Source organism: Aquarana catesbeiana, linkage group LG03 (assembly GCF_042186555.1).
Source record: "Aquarana catesbeiana isolate 2022-GZ linkage group LG03, ASM4218655v1, whole genome shotgun sequence".
NCBI classification, from domain to species: Eukaryota; Metazoa; Chordata; class Amphibia; order Anura; family Ranidae; genus Aquarana; species Aquarana catesbeiana.
The window spans coordinates 94,650,199-94,672,282 of NC_133326.1; the positions used below are offsets into that span (position 1 = coordinate 94,650,199).

Here is a 22,084-nt window from a genome sequence, read left to right on the forward strand (position 1 = left end):
CAGCTGAAAAATGGCAGTGTACTTTCCAGTATGTGACGGTTCCTAGAGAATCTTGTGCCTACAGCCCCAGAGCTGTATATCTGCAATGTAAATCCAAGGCACTACTGCACCTGACTGCAAGTCTCAAGAACTTTGGAGTTAGATTGGTGATGCTACACTTGGCAGCTCACTGCTCTCTGACACAAAGCCCTGCCTCTACCAAGATGGATGGCTACACACATGTATATATACATATACACACACACGCAATAGTAACTCAGAAATTATGAAAGATCATCAGAAAGACAATATTGGTGACTAGTCCTTTGACCTCTGCTTACATTTTTTTTTGGGGGCACAGTTTTCAGAGTTCAGTTCCCCTTAACCACTAGCCAACCAGCGCACAACGATTTACGTCGGCACAATGGCACGGCTGGGCAAATGGGTGTACAGGTAAGTCCCCTTTAAGACGCGGCATTGTGGGAGCGCGTGCACCCGCCGCGTGCTCCGTGACCATGCCCGCAGGTCCTATGGACTCAATATCTGCCGGGGGGCCCGGGATCGTGTCATGGAGTTGAAGAACAGGGAGATGCCTTTGCACACAAGGCATTTCCCCGTTCTGCCTAGTGACATGACAGGGATATACTGCTCCCTGTGATAGGGAGCAGTGATCGCTCTCATGTCAGTGGAAGCCCATCCCCCCACAGTTAGAACACCTCCCTAGGACACACTTAACCCCTTGATCGCCCCCTAGTGTTTAACCCCTTCCCTGCCACTGTTATTTACACAGTAATCAGTGCATTTTTATAGCACTGATTGCTGTAATGACAATGGTTCCAAAATGGTATCAAAAGTGTCCGATGTGTCTGCCATAATGTCGCAGTCACTATAAAAATCGAAGATCGCCGCCATTACTAATAAAAAAAATTAATAATAAAAATGCCATAAAACTATCTCCTATTTTGTAGACACTATCATTTTTGCGCAAACCAATCAATATACCCTTATTGTGATTTTTTTTAACCAAAATAATGTAGAAGAATACATATCGGCCTAAACTGAGAAAGAAATTTGTGTTTTTATATATTTTTTGGGGATATTTATAGCTTTTTTTCAAAATTGTTGCTCTTTTTTTGTTTATAACGCAAAAAATAAAAACCACAGAGGTGATCAAATACCACCAAAAGAAAGCTCTATTTGTGGGGAAAAAAAAGGGCGTCAATTTTGTTTGGGTGCAACATCGCACGACCGCGCAATTGTCAGTTAAAGCGACGCAGTGCCGTATCGCAAAAAGTGCTCTGGTGAGGAAGAGGGTAAATCAATCCAGGGCTGAAGTGATTAAACATGCACCCTATCCTGCACACTCCTGATTCAGCCTAAACAATTTTATAAATATTGTTTTAATAAAAAAAAGAAAAAAATGTTGGCCGAAAATAGTTACAGAAAATATGTTACAAAATAGACAATAAGTAGCAATAGATGGAATTAACAGTGAAGAGTACTTAACAAAGTCCACATGGTCTTTGATCTGTTGCAGAGTAAACCCAATCTGAAGCATTAAAATGCATTGGCTTTCATGAATGACCCTCAACATTCTGCCACAATTGTAATGGTATCGCAAGAAGCTGAGGTGCAAAAGTAGACATTTTTTTTGGTCCCTGAAGAGGATGTTTACAGAATTAATATAGCCAATCCAAAGGTCTGGGGAGCGTGCTGAAGTTGAGTTTAACTGTTTTATGATGTTCAGCAGATGCAGCTTAAAGTGTTACTAAATCCAGAACCTGCATTCACTATATCTGGTATCCCACAGTACACAGAACATGGAAATGCAATAGTTTTAGTAAATATAAACTGCTAAATACCTTTTCTCATCAGCAGTATATAGCAGTCATGTGACTTGTATCAGTTTCTAGTAAAGTTTGTAGGAGGAGTTTTCATTCTCCCCTGATCCTCTGCCTGGACAGTGCTGATTGGCCCTGTGCTGAACACATACACTCTCCGAAGAAAAAAGAAAAAACTCCAGCAATACACACCAAACTGAGCATGTGCAGCCTGACTCCTAATGCTCTGTTCTATCACGAGATGGGTTGGAGTCAGTTAAAGGAGAGGAGGATCAGAGAAGACAGGATCACGCAGCCCTTATACACAATGCAGAGGATTAACCCCTTAGGTTCCACAGTGAGTATAGCAAGCATGCTTTACTTCATGTACAGACCATTTTACTGTTGTGGGTTTAGTAACACTTTAATGCCAATTTTTAACTTTTCATCTGAAAAGGTTTTTTCAAACTGAAAATCAACAAATTGCACAGAATAAAATATGATTGATAGAGTCCAAATATTATTTAAATCCTATGCAGTTTATGGGAGATCTAATGTGCTGAACATTGTAGCAAGGGAGTGTTTGGAGCCTAACTGAAAATTATTATCTTACACATTTGTATAAGTGTTTTTATGTAGCTTTATCATAGCAGGAATTATGGCCTATATATAGTGTTTGTGCAAGTAGTTCAATCTCAGGTCAAGGACCAGAGTCATAGATGTGTATTTCTTTTACTAGATGATTTTATAACAGGGCTGCATTAAGAGTCTATAGCTGATTTGAGGTGCTAAATAAATGGCTGTGCAAATCCTGGCTAAGATGTTTATATATTTCATGGAAGATGATCTGCTTTTTGTAAAAGGGACTTGAGCTGTTTGCGTTTTTAAGGGTGTTTCAATTTGGTCTGTGTCATAAAAAAGTGATCCCCTCTCCACCATGGACATAAGATTAAAAACTGATCATTTTGTCAAAGACTTGTACATTTTAGAGAAATGGGGGTGTTGTGGTGTCCAGTATAACTTACCCATTTTCCCCACTCAGTTTTGGAGATCTCATTATCATCACAATGTGGATTTAATACTTTTAACTTGGAACATGTTGTAATAGGTACATGTGCCAAAAGTGGACAAAGAATATTGATTGCAGTATGAACACCTTGAAAACCAAGTCCGGATTTTCTTAGATCCTTCACATTAATGTGATTTCAGTCATTTTTCAGATCCCATTTGGTTTAAATTTGGCAAGCAGATAAATGCTTTAGACTATCAATGACAAAACCATCTGCTGGCTGGTGGTTAGTAATTGTAGGTGTGTAAAGGGACCGGCTTGATTTGAATTAGGACTTAAAAATGATGAATAATATGGAAGGATGCTTGTGGATAGAGAATATTTAATACCACGATGACTTTACAAAAACACACACACACAAAACCTGTTTATGTGCTTCATTGTTAATGTTTTTTAAAGCTGTATAGTTAGACATATTGTGGCCATGCACAACAGCACACAGACTCTTGGGGATGAGACTGGACATTTAAGTTAGTGGTGCCAAAATTCAGAAACATTATTTACATCTGTGTCAGTTTGGATGCAACAAAATATGTCAGTCATTAAAAAGTGCTTCCTGAATATGAAAGAGAGATTAATAATCTCACCAGAAATCTTAAGGGACAAAGACTGAAGCACCATTTAGAGCCAACTATACATAAACCATTTATAGGCTTGTCACCATAAACTTTAAACTGTGCTAGATCAGAAGGACTTTAACTTCTTTTCTGAACCATCTGAGGCTGAACATAAGACTGGTAGACCTTTTTACTGGTACGAGCAATTGTTCTCTGCAGTATTATTTAGACACTCCTTGCAAAATCATTTCTATGTCCTTCTAAACTTGATATGTCTCTTTGGAGAATTATTAGGTCATATAAGTCAATAACATTTTCCCAGGACACCCTATGATTTAAGATGTCATCTTGAAATGGCATGTAACTTTAAATATACCCAAACAATATTTTGAAGATTTAAAGACATGAAATGGTTTTCTTAAAATAAATTATATACATGTTTAACCCCATGCAAGGCCCACCATATTTGGATGATTAATTATCTCTATGAGTTAGCAGATTAAAGTTGCCTCATAGGCAATAGAGTATTATTTAAAGATGCACTTAGTAATGTTTTGAGTCAAGGCAATGGAGCTATTTTAATAGGAGAACATCAACTGCACACGTTAAAGATCTAAAAATATCTTATTTTTCATATGATGTAATAACTTCTGCAGCCAGTGTATTTGCAATGTTTTTGCCACTATGTAACAGTCAATCATGCAAAACGATGAGCAGAAAAGTAATTAAAAAAAAAAAAAAAAAGAGAGAGAGAGAGAAAATTTGGTAGTGCTAAGCTTTCATTGTCTTTGGGGGCTTTTAAAAAGGTTTTAACATTCTAGGACTGGAAAGCTGCCAAATAAGTGAGGTAACAATGAATTCAGTATTTAAGTGTTTCTTTTATATAAATATAAAGAAAAAGATAAATATGGGTAAGTAAATTTTTTTTAAGGGAAGTATTTTTAGTAGTTTCTTACAAAGGTGATATCACTCTAGGTGACTCACAGCTATGTCATCCAGCCACAGGTGCAAAGCCCCCGGAAAGGTCCACCTCTTCCCAGGACAATGCAATGCACAAAGGTGCAGGTGGCACAAACTGCGATTGTAAATCCCATCTCCTGCCAGGCTCAGCTCCACGTCTTACCAGATGCACCCTAAATGGCTGTTTTTAGTTATGCTGTCCAAGACAATACTGACACATTCTTATGTTAAACGTGTCTGTATAAATACAGTAGATAATATATATGGATCATTTGTTAAGGTTAAAGATGTCCAGTTTTAAAATAAATCTGCCATTAAAGAAATATGGCAGCTGCCATTACTTATCTCCTTTGGAAAATGCTAGCTGATTGTTATGCGGATCCAGACAACTTTGAAATACAAAGTTCAAATACAGATTTTAAAGAATTCCTTCGCGCTGGTAGATGTAAGAAAAGAAAAATGTAGGTGATGTAAAATACTAAATGTGAATATTGCAGCAAAATTAATAGTGCTCACACAACCGCTTACTGGATAAATAATTAAGTGAATTTCGCGCAATATTCCAGTATTACCAGTATTTCGATGCCAAAGAAAAACTAGCAAGGTTATAATACCATAAATAATCGTGAATGGATCCTGGTGAATGAAAATCCTTGTATAAAGTGTTATACCATTAAATAAATTAATATAAAGTGCAACCGTATAGTACCATAAATAACCGTGAATGGATCCTGGTGAATAAAAATCCTTGTGTAAAATGTTGAGACATAAAATAAATTAATATAAAGTGCAACCGTGACTGAATGGCCGTGAATAGATGCTGGTGAGTAAAAGTCTTTGTAAAAAGTCCTTATGACATTGAATAAATTAATATAAAGTGAAACCCATCATAAAGGTGAATGATTGGCAACAAATTGATATCAAAAGTGCACTAAACTCAGTGTAGTCCCAATTCATCTAACTGCGCCTTTAAAAATAAAAACTCAAATTAGCAGCATTGCTAGATTCAAAATATGCAATTCATAAAATCTGGGATAGATGGCGCTGTTGAGTAGATAGAAAGTCCTTCTATTCGGGTCTGTGTGTGTTCTATATGGTGGCTGAATGTTTCCTACGGTGGTATCCTCTAGTGCAGTCTCTCTGGACTCTCACCTTAAAATAGTACAAATCGAGCTGTGGAGATAAGATCAATGCAGTATGGAAGCGCTGTCTGGACACTTCTCCTTCTGTACTACTTGACTCTCTGGATCTTCTCCTGTGTTCCCTCGGCTCCCTCCACTCTGATGCAGCTCAGACAAGATAAAGACAGGGGAGGGGGAGAGAGAAGGCAGGCTCCACTAGTGTGTTATCGTTTTAAAACCAGGGGGGGATATTTATTTGATTATACTCTTACATTGAATATTAAAAAGTCAGGCAAAGTAAAAAACAGATGAGAAGTCTGGCGTTCTCAGCGCCCTCTCACTTGTATTGACAGCTGTGTGCCGCTCCAGCCAATCCCTACGCGTTACGACACGTCACGTGTCTTCATCTGGGGATGAAGACACGTGACGTGTCGTAACGCGTAGGGATTGGCTGGAGCGGCACACAGCTGTCAATACAAGTGAGAGGGCGCTGAGAACGCCAGACTTCTCATCTGTTTTTTACTTTGCCTGACTTTTTAATATTCAATGTAAGAGTATAATCAAATAAATATCCCCCCCCTGGTTTTAAAACGATAACACACTAGTGGAGCCTGCCTTCTCTCTCCCCCTCCCCTGTCTTTATCTTGTCTGAGCTGCATCAGAGTGGAGGGAGCCGAGGGAACACAGGAGAAGATCCAGAGAGTCAAGTAGTACAGAAGGAGAAATGTCCAGACAGCGCTTCCATACTGCATTGATCTTATCTCCACAGCTCGATTTGTACTATTTTAAGGTGAGAGTCCAGAGAGACTGCACTAGAGGATACCACCGTAGGAAACATTCAGCCACCATATAGAACACACACAGACCCGAATAGAAGGACTTTCTATCTACTCAACAGCGCCATCTATCCCAGATTTTATGAATTGCATATTTTGAATCTAGCAATGCTGCTAATTTGAGTTTTTATTTTTAAAGGCGCAGTTAGATGAATTGGGACTACACTGAGTTTAGTGCACTTTTGATATCAATTTGTTGCCAATCATTCACCTTTATGATGGGTTTCACTTTATATTAATTTATTCAATGTCATAAGGACTTTTTACAAAGACTTTTACTCACCAGCATCTATTCACGGCCATTCAGTCACGGTTGCACTTTATATTAATTTATATTAATTTATTTTATGTCTCAACATTTTACACAAGGATTTTTATTCACCAGGATCCATTCACGGTTATTTATGGTACTATACGGTTGCACTTTATATTAATTTATTTAATGGTATAACACTTTATACAAGGATTTTCATTCACCAGGATCCATTCACGATTATTTATGGTATTATAACCTTGCTAGTTTTTCTTTGGCATCGAAATACTGGTAATACTGGAATATTGCGCGAAATTCACTTAATTATTTATCAAATACAGATTAAATACATACATTAGGTCTGTTTTACCTGCCAATGGATTTTTACTTATTTTCATCTAGTCCTGTGATTTACATGGCACGGCTCTGTCTGGCAGAGGAGGAGACCTATTTTTTCTCTTCTGCAGATATGTTACAATTACAGGCCTTGTCTCTTGCCAGCCTATGACTGGAAAGCTAAAGGAGATGCAGTTCACCGATCAGCTCAAAGTCTTTGTCATTCTGCTCTCTCCTCCTATCTGCATGTTCCTTGTCAATGCCTAAGCAATGCAGCATAAGTGATTGGTGCTTCTCCCTTTCCCAGTGTGAACTCTTGCTACAGGGATTGCCACTGGGGTATCATTTATGGGAAATTGTGACCATAACTAATGACCTACTTAATATGAGATCTTACTCTAGCTTTGTTAGAAGGAGAAAACATGAAATTCTTTTTTTTTTTCATTTACTGTATGCCCCTTTTCTGTTCCTCCATTAATGCAATAATCTCACATGCTTACTTATCTCTTTGGAAAGGAAATGTTGCTTAGACATTTTACTAACATTAATTTTCCCATGCTGAATGTGCATTAAACACTTGTCATTTTTTAATGCTGATGTGTTGCTATAAAGAACACAGTGTTTTTCTAAGAGAAGACAGTATATGTAAATCTTTGTTAATGTATAACATATACTGCATATTTTAAGTAATGTGAATTTTGTACATGTACATCTCTCATAAATAAATGAGGTACGGATGGAACAGTTAGTGGCCTTTTTTTAAAATAAAGGTTAATTTTTTTCCTTGAATTTTTTGCATACAAAATATCAATTACATCCATTTTCTTTTTTTTTTTATAAAAAACCCTATATTTTTATTAAGGAAAATTCACCAAGAAAAATCTATCTGTAGGTAGACCTCAGGGATCTGTACTGACTAAATTAACAAAATAATGTTAATTATGTACACCAGCATATACCTCTTTAGAAAGTGTGATATTAAAAGGGGGAGCTGGCCAAGAAACTTTCCTGAAGGTGGAATAAATATATATTTTTTTGCACTTTAGCTTTCTTCTGCATTGTTTGACTATCTGTTCTTTTTTTCCATTTTATTTTTATTCCATTTGACTTTGCAACTTTCTACTTTTCCCAGATTGGAAGAAAACAAATGCAGGGCCATATTGCAAAATTGTGGTAAAAAATGTCAGATCCATAATTAAGTGGCAGTATGTCTGCCCATTTTGATCTGACAGTATGAAGAGAAAGAACGTTTATAGTATATTTGCATTTGGGAGAAGGACCATCAGTAATGTGACTGTTCATGTGAGTGTCCATCATGTGAGTAGATCCTGACATCTTCAGAATTTCAAGCTTCTTTAAATTCATGAGCAGTCAGGCATTGCTGCTTATGTTAAAGTTGAGCTCCACCCAAAAGGGGATGCTCTGCTTGTCTGCCTCTTCCCCCCCTCCGCTGCCACATTTGACACCTTTTGGGGGGGAGCAGGTACCTGGTTTTGACAGGTACCCGCTCCCACTTCCAGGCGAGTTTGCCGCAGTGAACTAAGCCAGAGGTTCGGCCCCTCTCCTCCTTCCCCTGCCACCGGGCCATTCACAAAGCACAGCCCACTTTGCGCATGCGCCGTAGGAAACCGACTGTGAAGTCGCAAGGCTTCACTGCCGATCTCCCTTAGCCGAGATGGCAGGGGCAGCACCCAAGAGCCGATTGAAAAATCGGTTTGGGCGAGGACACTGCTGGATTCGTGGACAGGTAAGTGTCCTAATATTAAAAGTCAGCAGCTACAGTGTTTGTATTTAAGGATTGAAAATTGAAATCTGACATGTCAGCAGCTGTGGGGATCAGTGACATCACCCTTCCCTTCATGTGACTTCATGTGCACTGTCACAGGAGAAAATGTTACATGATCACCTATACCCATAGGATTTGTATCACCAACTGTGAAGGAGAAAGGGAGAGAGGGAGAAAGACAGAGGGAGAACTGGCAAGACCCCTTTGCAGAGAAACTGTCAATTAGCCCCTCATTGGCAGTGAATCGTTAAAGGAGTTTTAAAGGCTTGGTTTTTTTTAATTAAAATAATACACAAGTTTATACTCACCTGCCCCAATCTTCACTTCCTATGGTGGCACATGTTCAGGCACCTCCATGTCCTGCTGTGTGTGTCCATAGACACACACAGCACAGCACGGCCCCGCCACCCTGCTGTCTGCTCAAAGAATTTGATTGACAGCAGCAGGAGCCAATGGCTTCTGCTGCTGCCTCTCTGTCCTATTACAGACAGGAGAGAGGAGGGAGCCGCTGCAGATGGGCACAGAGCTGAATCAAGTGAGGACTAATTATTTAATGGGTGAGGGCCCGATACAAATGCTGGAACATATTTTACCTTAATGCAGAGAATGCATTTCATCACTTTAAATTAGTAATAGCGTCAAGTGTACTTTTAAATAAAGTACTTTTCATTTTTTTCGCTAGGTCTTCTAACTGAGGCCCACCCTCCTTCCCACACATCTGTACTTACCTCAAATAATCACCAAATCCTTCTAGGCACTATCATGCTATGCATATTATTACAAAACCATTACCCCAGCACAGAAAATATACTATTGGGCATCCACATTAATATAAATAGTTTAAAGTTTACTATGAGCAACTGTATTATAAAGAAAACACCTAGAAACTGCACACCATATGTTGGGAAAATTTCAAACCAAGCAACGGATGAAATCATTTGCAAAGACAGGTTTCTGGTGCATACATTCAGAAGATGTTTAGTGTTATTTATTTAATTTTTTTAATTCGTAAATGCCAGCTAGATGAATCTGTAAAACCAGTTACAGACATTTAAAATCATGATAAACCTTCTACAGTACAGCGTTTAGAAATGAACCATAAAATGGCAGGCATACAGCCAAGTGTCATGGGGTCACTTGTGATGCTGGGGTGTTTTTGAAGTGGTGAGAGTTTATGATGAAAGCAGAAGCCAGTGAACCACCTGCAGTAATCAAACCGTTCCCTCTGAGGCAGCCAGCGGACGACTTAAACAGCATTTCATGAAACAAAAGATGCAAACTACATGAAAACATGAGGTAACTGCATAGTGACTGTTTTGCTCATACCGCCTAATATACAATAAAGGCAGGAAAAATTTTACTTCACTTTGTTTTTTATAATCTTTTATGTGAGATCATGTCGAGATGTCCAGACCTGATTTAAAAGTATTACAAATGAAGCATGAAAAAAGATAATAAAATGTCTGCAATGTATAATACAAAAGTAACAAGCCATGCAGTATTTATTTAAAGTATATATAAATGAAGCAAAATGGTACATTAGGAAAAGAAACACACATAAAAAAAAAACAGTCCATTTACTTTCCTTTAATCTTGCTACTGCAGGCAAGCCACTTTTGCTGTTTTCTGTTTAGCAGATACTGCGTTTAGAAAACTAATAGATTGAAAGTTTCTAATTAATCCCCTGTTGGATTGCTGATCAACACAAGAACCAATCACAGATCAGCTAATTACAGCCTAATGTCAGGACACCTTGGGGCTAGGTGACAGATGCCCACCGTTGGGATCAGGAGTGCACCACAAGGCAGTGGACCCTACGGCTGACTGCTGCGGATAGGAGTCCGGGTGGTAAGGAAGGCAGGGCCACTTGAACACCAACACCGATCCCACCGGGGTTAGAGAGAAAGGATTCCCTGGGGTGTGGAGTCTAAGAGCCAGCAGGTGTTCACCAGAGCCTCTAGTGGTGAGGATGAACTGGGCTGCAACTGGCTCCAGGTCGCGACCCCCAGGGTCCCCCAGCTCACACCCACAGTAGGCAACAGGAGGATAGGGATAGTAAAGGAATAAGCCAAGGTCAGGGCCACAAGCAGACAAGGACAACAGAGTTCACACCAAAGTTCAGGGTCACAGGCAAACAGGAATAGTCGGGGACACGCCAAAGGTCAGGGTCACGAGCAGACAGGAATAGTAGAGAACACGCCAAGGTCGGTAACAGAAACAAACGTAGAGCACACGGCAGGCAGGAACAGGAAGCCAAAACACACAAAGATTCTCTGATAGGAGCTGGGGTGGAGCCATGCTAGAGGAGAGTTAATAAAAGCAGTCAGGTGAGAGTCAGCTGGTCTTTAGAGATGAACACATGGAGACAGGTAAGCTGATAGACAAAACTCTATTGCACAACCATGACACCTAACTAGACTACACCTACAAATCTGAAACCCAGACATGATAAATGCAGAACTTATTTAAAACTATTATTCAGACAAGAGACATGTTTCATGCAGAGTCTTACACAAACGTATCAAAACATATGATATATTCACACTTCAGTTACAGTATGTACTAAGTATGAGTCTTTTTTTTTTTTTTTTTTGCGGGCAGGGGGGGGGGGTGGTGGGTCTTGAAAGGCACATACATACTTTGCCCCTGATGTTTTTTTTTCTTTTTTTTTTTTTTTTTACACACATGTAAAATTAATTAAAAAGTCCAGAAAATGTATTCATGCAGAGGCCCTGTGGAATAAAAAAAGATGATATCTTAACTTTTTTTTTAGGTCACCTGATACTTGTGCAATTGTATATCAAGTCTGTAAATAATACAAACATAGACTTTCGCCTCATCCAAACAATACATGCAAAACTAATGGAGATAATCGGAGAACCCCCAGTATCCTACAATGACGGTCTATATCGACCACAAAGGTGAGACATATTTGATAATAAGATTGTATTTATTTAGAAAACAGTTAAAATGTTAGAAAAGAAAATTTTAGTGATGCCCCAACAGGGGAATAAAGCATACAAAATATACAAATAATAAAATAAACATGTATAAATTACCACACCACTGTATGCACCATGTTTACCTAATCTGTACATATTTATTTTATTATTTGTACATTTTGTATCAAATATGTCTCCTTTTTGTGGCTGATATAGTCAGTCATTGTAGGATACTGGAGGTTTTACGGTTTTATCAAGTCTATACTTTCAGGATAAAAAACATTAAAATTAATTTGTACAATTTATACAATTTATATCGAGTAAGTAGATACCAAACATATCAAGCGTCAAAACGGCATGTACGAAATGGTGAAAAAGGAAGGTACCCAAAATTATAAATAGATGATGGATTTAAATGCCTTCACAGTTCATTAGGTTCAAGTTAACCATAAGTCAGAGACCCAGAATGATTGTTCTCACTCACATTTGTGTTGGTATGTGTGTGTGGGGTGACAGGGGTGTTTCTATTTTTTATTTTTATTTTTTAGTCACATATTATTTATCACATTTTTAACACTCTTTTAATTTAACTTTATTGACATCACAAGGAGCTAACAAGCCTCCTATATGATAGCACTGAGCATGCAACAGGTACTGTTTTTTAGACACATCAGGGGTCTAATAAACCCATAATACAGAATGGGAATTCCCTCACAGGGTTTTTAGCAGCTAAAATTAATGCTTAAATAGTAATCAATTTTGAATTAAAAGTACTTTATAAATACACAAAAGTTGTAAAAGGCAACCCTGGCTTTGACATGAAAATACAACCCATCAATGATGAAAGAAACAACACATATTATATGAAACCCATTATATTGATGTGGTATTTCACATGATATCTCACATAATAAACCTCTAATGCCTCTCTTACTATCTCACCCAGCAGATCAAACACAGGATTGTAGTTAATCCAAAGCTTACCTGGCTTTTTGGCAGGGTTTTTTGTCACAATTGCTATGAACCAAAAGTGCTCAGAGCTGAGCACTTCTAGGTTCGCACTCAGCAGAAGAAATGAGGAAACAAATGTTCCTTCCAGCTCACCATCCTGACAGCATTTGTTGTGGGTTCCAGTCTCATTAAAGGAGCGGGAAAGCCCAGGAACTACCGTGGGGAGAAATACTATAAGGGCCACCTAACAAGTCATATAGCCACCTGGATCACTTTTACAGAATAGCCCTATGCCTGCTGAGCTTGTTTTAAACCTCTACAAGCTTGGACTTACTAGATATGTCCAAAGAGCTAAAGAGTATAGCAAGCCAAAAATATTTTTTTTAGGTTTTGGAGTGGGAAAGAATAAAATGCCTGTCAGGTTTTGATTTTTGTCTTTGTCCTTGTTGCAGATTTTGTCCTCCTATTTTCTCTTTGAAACGTTGTCAACAGGGCAGGAAGTAAGGGTTAATCTTTCTAACAGAGCCATAGATAGCAAAGAAACTCAAAGAGTTCTAATCCTTCCCTATTCTATCTAAAACTAGGAAGCTGTTTGGCTTGATATACACTTTAAGGCATATTTTCCCCCTTTTTTATGCAAACAAAACATACATCATCATAACTGGGGTATTAATAAATCCATATATTGTATATCTTTGTGCGTTTGTGTGAAAGTCTGCATACAATCACCTGTTGTCTGCATAACAATTAAAAAAATTGCATGATGCTTGTTTTGAAACCATCCCTGCATCTAACTCTGCTAGATAAGTCATCAGAGAGGAAAACGGCAAGCTGTGAGATTAGCCTATAATCATCTTATGCAATTTGCTTCTCCTTTACAGTAATGTATTGAGAAGTAATTAGATTAGTATCAGCATGCAACATTACCTGGCAGCCTGAGAGCATTAAAGGGTGACAGGTCATGATGTTTATTATCAAATACAGAACTGTTTGATTAAAGACTTTTTTCTTTCTTGCGGGACCATTTGGCTCTCATTTTGAAACATTTCAGAGAATAGGAAAGAATATTTTACACTGTCAGCTGCAATTAAGTTAGCTAAAGATCTGCTCAATATATCTGAGAGATTATTTTTAACTAAGCAGGATTGTTACTTTCAAGATTAACGCAACCAAACACTGATACTTATTTTTAGGAGGACATGATTATTGAATTATGCACAACCTACTTATGTTTCTCAAGGTTGCTTGAAGTATGCTTTCCTATCAGCCTCTGCCTCACCCAACAAGTTCTGCTATGGCCGTTACAGAGCCATGCAAGGGAATTTTACTGTTGTCTTTGCATGCTATATAGTGCACAATAAATAGAAGAATGCATTTGTGAGTGAGACCCCCCTGTAATAATCCATCAGATGGTTAGAGGCAGGAATTCAGTTGTATAGATCTTGCCATCAGGCTCTTCAGGAGATATAATACACGTTGTAAGCCAGTGGGCGATTCAACCTGCTGATGCCCACCCATGGCTAATACATTTCTTTTGGAAGAGCTGACCCCTTAAATCTTAAGTTCAATGGCATGTGGGAAAGAAGGAAAGAGAAACACAGCAGACTCTTACCTTAACTGCCTCCAATGAATGCTATTGAACAGAATTTCCATTTCAAAATCAAAATCACCTTTTTTCAAGCATTAACATGCATTTAGAAATCTCAAAAGTCCTTTAAATGTTTTCTTTAATACATTAACAGCAAGAATCCGCCAGGCTGAACACAGCGGCTTAGTGAGAAAAAGAGTCTGGGCTAAACAAAATAAACTCTTGGAATAGAAATAAAAGGAGAGGTCTTACTTGCGGAAAGGCAGTAGTATGTTTATTGTTATAAAGGTGGGATCAATTATTAAGTTTAAATGTCTTTAATCTAGTCACGCCTTGCTCTTCAATTATCGAAATATAATTTTACATATCAATCTGAAACTTTTTCACTTTAAGCAGAGGGTATAGGCAGACATCAATTCCACAAAACCTACAAGTCTCTGGAGAGATATCAGGTATTAGAGAACAACAGAGGAACAAGGTGTTGAGTGGAAAGGACCAGACCATATGGAATATATATCTGAAAATATTAAATATCTGCTGACACAGTGCACATTAAAAGGTAGGCATACAAAAATAGAACGTTTGCTGCTTCCAGTACAGGTAACTGCACTATGTGATAATCTCAGAGAATATATGTACATTTACTTGCTTAGCACTACAGGCCCGAAAGCTGTTAAAATATAGCCAACAAATATTGATAGGAGAATAATTTATGCGGCCAGGAGACTACTTTGAAACATGTCTCTGAGCAAGTGTAGATATAGCTTGATGTTCTCTCAAAGGCAAGTCTTGCAACTTCACATACTGTATGTTCCTTGGCATTTGGCTAGTTAGGATCAGTATAGATTGCACCAGCACTGGAGTAATACAAGACTCTGTGCCGCTTGCATCTGATTATTCTTTCCATTTGTGACTAGAAGTCATATGGCCAACAAGTCCCAAAGAGACCACTAACAGGTCATATTTTTTAAATATTTTCTATGTATAATAGATTAAATAAAAATCACATGCCTTTTCAACGCTATGGAATTTGAAAAACATAATCTGTTCATGGTCCTTAAGAATGGGAATTGTGAAAAACATTCAGACAGTATGGGAAGTTTACAAAGCAATTTAACTGTTAAACATGTTACATTTAAAGAAAATATCATAACCTTACTTTCTAACGAAACTACATGCAAATGAAATTGATGGACAGGCCCTGTGTAATACTAATTGTCTGAATCTGCAGAAAGGCATCAGAGCGTACAACCTAAGGATACTCATTATGTGGGGGAAACAGGTATATTGTTAAATCAGCCCAAACGTGTTCTTGTTTGAAAGCATGTATACATGATATTTAAATTGTATGCATACCTTTGTTTTACTTAAAATGACTACTTCTTCTAGGTGCTGAGAGGTGGCATAAAGGTGGCCTGGAGGATACATAGCTGAAAATCAGCTATGCTAATGTAAGTAATAAAAGCTTTCTATTCTGTTAGTTGTAGTGTTACCTATACAATACATTTTGTTTACCATTAGTGGGGAAAATGACAGATATCAGTGAAAAGTATGTAATGCCCTGTACACACGGTCGGATTTTCCAACGGAAAAAGTGCGATCGGATTGTGTTGTCGGAAATTCCGATCGTGTGTGGGCTCCATCGGACTTTTTCCATCTGAATTTCCGACACACAATCTCTGAGAACAGGATATAACATTTTCCGACAACAAAATCCGATCGTTTAAATTCTGATCGTGTGTACACAAATCCAACACACAAAGTGCCACGCATGCTCAGAATAAATTAAGAGACGAAAGCTATTGGCTACTGCCCCGTTTATAGTCCCGACGTACGTGTTTTATGTCAACACGTTCAGAACGATCGGATTTTCCGTCAACTTTGTGCGACCGTGTGTATGCAAGACAACTTTGAGCCAACATCCATCGGAAAAAATCCATGGATTTTGTTGTTGGAATGTCCGATCAACATCCGATCATGTGTACAGGGCATTACACCTACACTTATATTACATTTATGGTCACTTAATATGTTTGGATACCTGGAAAGACTGCAACATGGCTTGCTCATGCCTTGATCAATAAGATATAACAGAGAGAATGACTGAAACTGCCTGAGTTTAGAGGTGGAGTCACTTTCCTTTATGCATGTGACATATATTATGGATGTCAGACAACTTTTTGAGTGCTGTACTCATGTTCAGGAAACACGTTGACATTTTGGAAACTGTTTTTCAGGACTGGTGTTAGTAACTTCCTCATAGCACTTTTAAAAAATATTATAGTACTACAGGATGGGTGATATCAAGTGCACACCTTTAGCCATAACAGGCCTTTCAACTGCTATGGCGCCCAGCAGTGCAAAAATATGATATTGTTAATCTGCATTATTTTCCACACATCAATGACAATGGACACATTATTTTACATCCATTATTGCTGTACCCTAAATACAATCTTTCCCTGTGATGGTATTCTTTCAGTACACGATACAGCGTGCTACAGAAAATTCACATTTTGGTAGCAACATTGAAAAGGGACATTAGAAAGGGGTAGGATGTGGGGGGATAATGTGTATAAGATAAAGTATACACACACCAAGAACCTTAAGGTTATTGCAAATGTTCCAGTCATTGAAAATCAACCTCTTCTCCACATATTGTAGAATGGGACCAGGTTCCAAACAAAATTATGAACATGGAGACCCTGGTGGTAGCTGACAGAAATTACCTGAAGGAACCTGCTCCTCTTGGACTTGCTGGCTGGCTCATAGGAACTCTGATAGACTCTGCAATAAGCAATTTATACTATCTTCGTTGCACCTAAAGTGTACTCATCATCTATTTCTCTCCTCTCCCCTAAAATCCCAATAACCTTGGCCTCACCTGTCATGCTAGATCCTTAATAAAGACCCATTGTAACCCTACTCAGGTGAATATCTTACCAAAATATACGGTATGATTTACCAGTGCTCAGACACTGTTTTGCTACCTTTCTTCTTCTCCTTGTTTTACCTTTCCTCTGTGTACTTTCTGGATACCTTCTACTGCTACTGTTTAATGTGTATACCATTAAAATGCACTGGATCTGTAACCTGTAAAAATGAACAAAGACATATCTGAACTAAAGTTATTGCATAGGTACCAGTATTTGAATTGCTGCATCCACCATGGGCCAGCATCTTTGTCCAGTTATTTACTCTAGATTAGAGATCTCCAAACTATGGCCCTCCAGTTGTTTAGGAAGTACAATTACCATCATGCTCAGTCATGTCTGTGAGCATCAGAGTTTTATAATGTCTCATGTGACATGTAGTTCCACCTCCACCACAGCTGGAAGGCCGTAGTTTGGAGATCCCTTCTCTAGATGATCCCTGAAGATGGGTCAGGTTTTAAAAGTGAAAGAAAGAGGATGGCACTGTAAGAAGTGCCTCTTTAGGAGGTATTAATTTCACTTACACATTACTACGTATGTATGCATATTCGCATTTCTGGTACTCCTGGGTATAGAGGGTATGTGTCCCACTTCAAATGACAGCGCTGGTGCTTGACCTGACACTGTCACATGGGGCAAGCAGAAAACTCAGCTCAGTGTAAACTCCAAATGGACTTTAAAGCTTGGCTGTTTTTTTTTTTTTGCTTCTGGTATCTGAAAGTAGCAGCAAGGGAGCAAGAGAAATCTAATGCACAGGTACACTTTACGTATATGCAGCCTATCCTGTTTATTGTTTTTTCTTCCAAATTGTCACAACAATCTAACTGTTTTTAGGCACTTTGGATTTCCATAAATTGGTTTGCTAAGAGCCTTAAGCAACAAAACAACTTTGCATAAATTTTAGAACATACCTTTTGAATTCTTCTTGAGGGACTGTCATTTGTTATTGTTGAAACAAGGCACAGAGAATTGTACAGTACGCAGGCATATCAGTACATTTTAAGAAACTTGTCAACCTAAACGTAATGAGTGTAGGAGATTTCTGGGACAGTCAGCATAATGAGGATTCGAAGGCGGTGAAAACTGAAATCCATTCACCTTCACTGTCCTAAAATGAACATAAAGGCAACTATACTAGAAGCTAGCCTTGATTGTACAGAAATTTACAGCAGCCCTTCAGACTGAGGGGGAACAACGCCTAATCCTGCTGTCCCACGTACACAGCACACTCGATGGTGTGTTCTCTGCATGTTTGCAGATGATATGCCGCTCTATAGAAAATTGCATGGAAATCTTTTTGAAATAATGCAACATTTTATTTGATAAAACTACATTTTTTTTAAATACCTAAGTGAACATTAAACAGTAAAGGGTTTCTGGAGTAAGGTTATGCCAGTTTTGCCTTTCCACAGCACTATTAAAGCAAGGTAGTGTGTGTGTGCCATATGTTAAACATTACAGGCTCTAGACATATATGCCTACAAGACATCTACTGTGACAATTCCTTTCCAGATTAGCTTGTAACTCTTTTTATGGCCTTTTCTTCCTGGAGTTACTGTAACATATGGTAACATACTATTACCGGGCTGCTTTAAATTTCCCATAATAGCATAAATGGATTTTATTTGTAGGTAAGGGGTAAAAAACAATCAAAAACATTCTCAGATAGGTAAATTGAGAAGAAACTAATGTAAATAATATGTAGTGTTTGAACAGAAAAAAAAAAACAGGAAAAAAACATCACACTGAGATATCAGTATATGTTTTAGCAGTTGTATACTTCAAGTGTATGTAAACACTAACAATGTATATATGTCACAAATACCACTGAACATTTTTGTTTAATAAGTGCAAAAAATACCCGTTGATCATGTCAGAAATTCAGAAGTGTCCTGTGTCCATATGTCACTTCCTGAGAGTAATTAGCCCTAAAAGTCCTTATTTTTGGACTACAGAATGATTACCCTTTATTTTTTGGAGATGGGAGAGTAGGTGGGTCTGAGGAGTTTGTAAAAAGAAAAATGGGCAGGGTTGATAATGCTCCATCTACAAAAACTGTAGGCATCGTCAGCCCACAACTGGACTTAAAGGAGAAGTCAAGCTTGAGGTAATTCGGCTGGGCTTCTGCTATGGGTCACAGGAGTGCAACCTGTTTTGCACTCCTGTGACCCGTTTTCAGCAGAGAGCGGTCTGAAGTCCACTCTCTGCTGATGTCACCAAGATCAGTCCTAGCACAGTGTCATCCCGACTTCGGAAGTCTGGATCCACCAGGTGCCTGAACTGATGGCTGTCTCAGCCTCTCAGTGAGTGTCAGGGAAACAGGCGCATCCCTATGCACAGTTCCGCAAGGTTAGCAAACCAGTACAGGCAAGGTCGCGCTAACGCGCATCAGCGCACACGCATGCGCAATATCGCTACTAGACGGACGCCTGGCACCGCGATTGGGCGGATGCACGTGCGCGACAACACCGCAATTGTGTGAACGCGCGTACGCAACAGTGCACGCACAACGTGACACAGGCGCCTTGTTTATTTAAACGCTCCACTGACAGTGCCACATCGCTGGATTATCATCAGCTCTTCCTGTGTACCTGTATTTGTGATTCCTGTTTACCTGATCTACTGTGTACCGACCTGGCTTGTTGATCCGCTCCTCTTGTCCTCCTGTCTCTACCTACCGGCTTGCTTTTGACTCCTCCTGCCTGCTTCCTGCATCTGACCCCAGCTTGGCTAACGGACTCCGCATACCTCTGTCTCCTGTACCTGGATTTGTTGATTCATTTCTTGGACTGTCTTACTGTGTTTGATCCCCTGGCCTGGCTTCTGATTTGCTATTGGACTTCCATTGGTCCTCTTCTCTGGACCTTTAAGCCCGTTGCCTCCAGTGACTTTGCTCTATCAAGCTCCCGACACCAGCTTCTACTTCCAGGCAACCCGTGCTTCTGTGGGCACCGCATCCCTGTGTCATCTTTAGGGTTGTGCTGCACTCGGCCGCAAGGGGAGCCCTCCCAGCATCTCGGCCTCCTACCAAGATCCTGACAGTGAGCCACTGGGATGCTAAGACAGCTGCTTCCCACCCTTCCACAGCTCAGCGCTCCAGTGAGCATGGAGGAGCCAAGCAGGTGAGCTGCTGAATGACAGGCAGCAGCTCTCCGCTCAGGGAGGTGAGAGAACTGAGCCATCAGGTGTGTTCGGTGGCTCGGTTCTCAGTGCAGAGGCAGCAGGAGACAGATGCAGCATCGGTCCGATTCTGCATCCATCTAGGTAAGTAAACAACAGCAAAAAAGACCAAACCCATACTTCTCCTTTAAAGCAGAACTAAACCGATCAATTTAATGACTTCAGAAAACAGTTTTATTCCCGGCATATGGGAATGCTAACTGTCACATTTGCTTGCACTTTCAACCATCAAATGATTGGTGTTATAACTGATCACATGTGCAGCACCATTGCAGTTACAAATCAACAGAGGCTTAGATGGCAGCTTCCTTGGCTGAAAGGGATAGGTGGGTTTAGTTCTGCCTTAAGAGCTGAATGCACTTCTGCCAGATCAACACATATTTTGTTGTATTTGCAGGGTTTTGTAAAATAATAAAACATGAGAAAATGTGCATGTATTGCAAAGGTGTACTGCATATAGTTTGTTTGTTTTATTTTGCCCTGACATACACTTTAAATGTATTGCTACCCTGTTCCTTATAGCTATTGTTGAATATTTCTGTTTTGTTTACCAAAGTATACTATCTTCCACATCTCTTGCTCTCACTTGACTCTAGCGTGTGTGCTGGTGGATTCAGATGACTTCGGGACCTTGCAATGCATTTCTTTTCTGTCTTGGAGCAGAATCTTAAAAACATATACAGTTGTGCTCATAAGTTTACCTAACCTGGTAGAATTTATGATTTCTTGGCCTTTTTTCGGGGAATATGAATGATAACATAAAAAAAAACTGTTCAAACGTGGTTAGTGTTTGGCTGAAGCCATTTATTATCAATCAACTGTGTTTACTCTTTTTAAATCATAATGGCAACAGAAACTACCCAAATGACCCTGATCAAAAGTTTACATACCCTGGTGATTTTGGCCTGATAACATGCACACAAGTTGACATAAAGGAGTTTGAATGGCTATTGAATGTAACCATCCTCACCTGTGATCTGTTTGCTTGTAATTAGTGTGTGTGTGTGTAAAAGGTCAATGCATTTCTGGACTCCTGACAGACCCTTGCATGTTTCATCCAGTGCTGCACTGACGTTTCTGGATTCTGAGCCATGGGGAAAACAAAAGAATTGTCAAAGGATCTGCTGGGAAAGGTAGTTGAACTGTATAAAACAGGAAAGTGCTATAAAAAGATATCCAAGGAATTGAGAATGCCAATCAGCAGTGTTCAAGTCTAATCAAGAAGTGGAAAATGAGGGCTTCTGTTGAAACCAAACCACGGTCAGGTAGACCAACTAAAATTTCAGCCACAACTGCCAGGAAAATTGTTCAGGATGCAAAGAAAAACTAACTTCATGTGAAATACAGGACTCTCTGAAAACATTTGGTGTGGCTGTTTCAAGATGCACAATAAGGAGGCTGCATGGTTGAGTCGCCAGAAGAAAGCCATTACTATGCAAATGCCATATAGTAACCTACTTACAATATACCAAACAGCACAGAGACAAGCCTCAAACCTTCTGGCACAAAGTCATTTGGAGTGATGAGACCAAAATTGAGCTTTTTGGCTACAACCATAAATGCTACATTTGGAGAGGAGTCAACAAGGCCTATGATAAAAGATATGGAGGTGGATCGTTTGATGTTTTGGGGATGTGTGAACTACAAAGGCACAGGAAATTTGGTCAAAACTGTTAGCAAGATAAATACAGTATGTTATCAAAACATCAGTATGTTATCATTTGCATTCATCAGCCAGGAAGCTGCACATGGGACGTACTTGGACATTTCAAC

The 22,084-nt window shown here is 39.1% G+C and overlaps 1 protein-coding gene across 2 annotated transcripts in view; it reads right to left on the minus strand.

Annotated features, from left to right (window-relative positions):
- THSD4 (thrombospondin type 1 domain containing 4) overlaps nt 1-22,084 on the minus strand; it is a 1,111,101-nt gene that overhangs the window by 318,595 nt on the left and 770,422 nt on the right. The gene's annotated exons all lie outside the window — the stretch shown is intronic.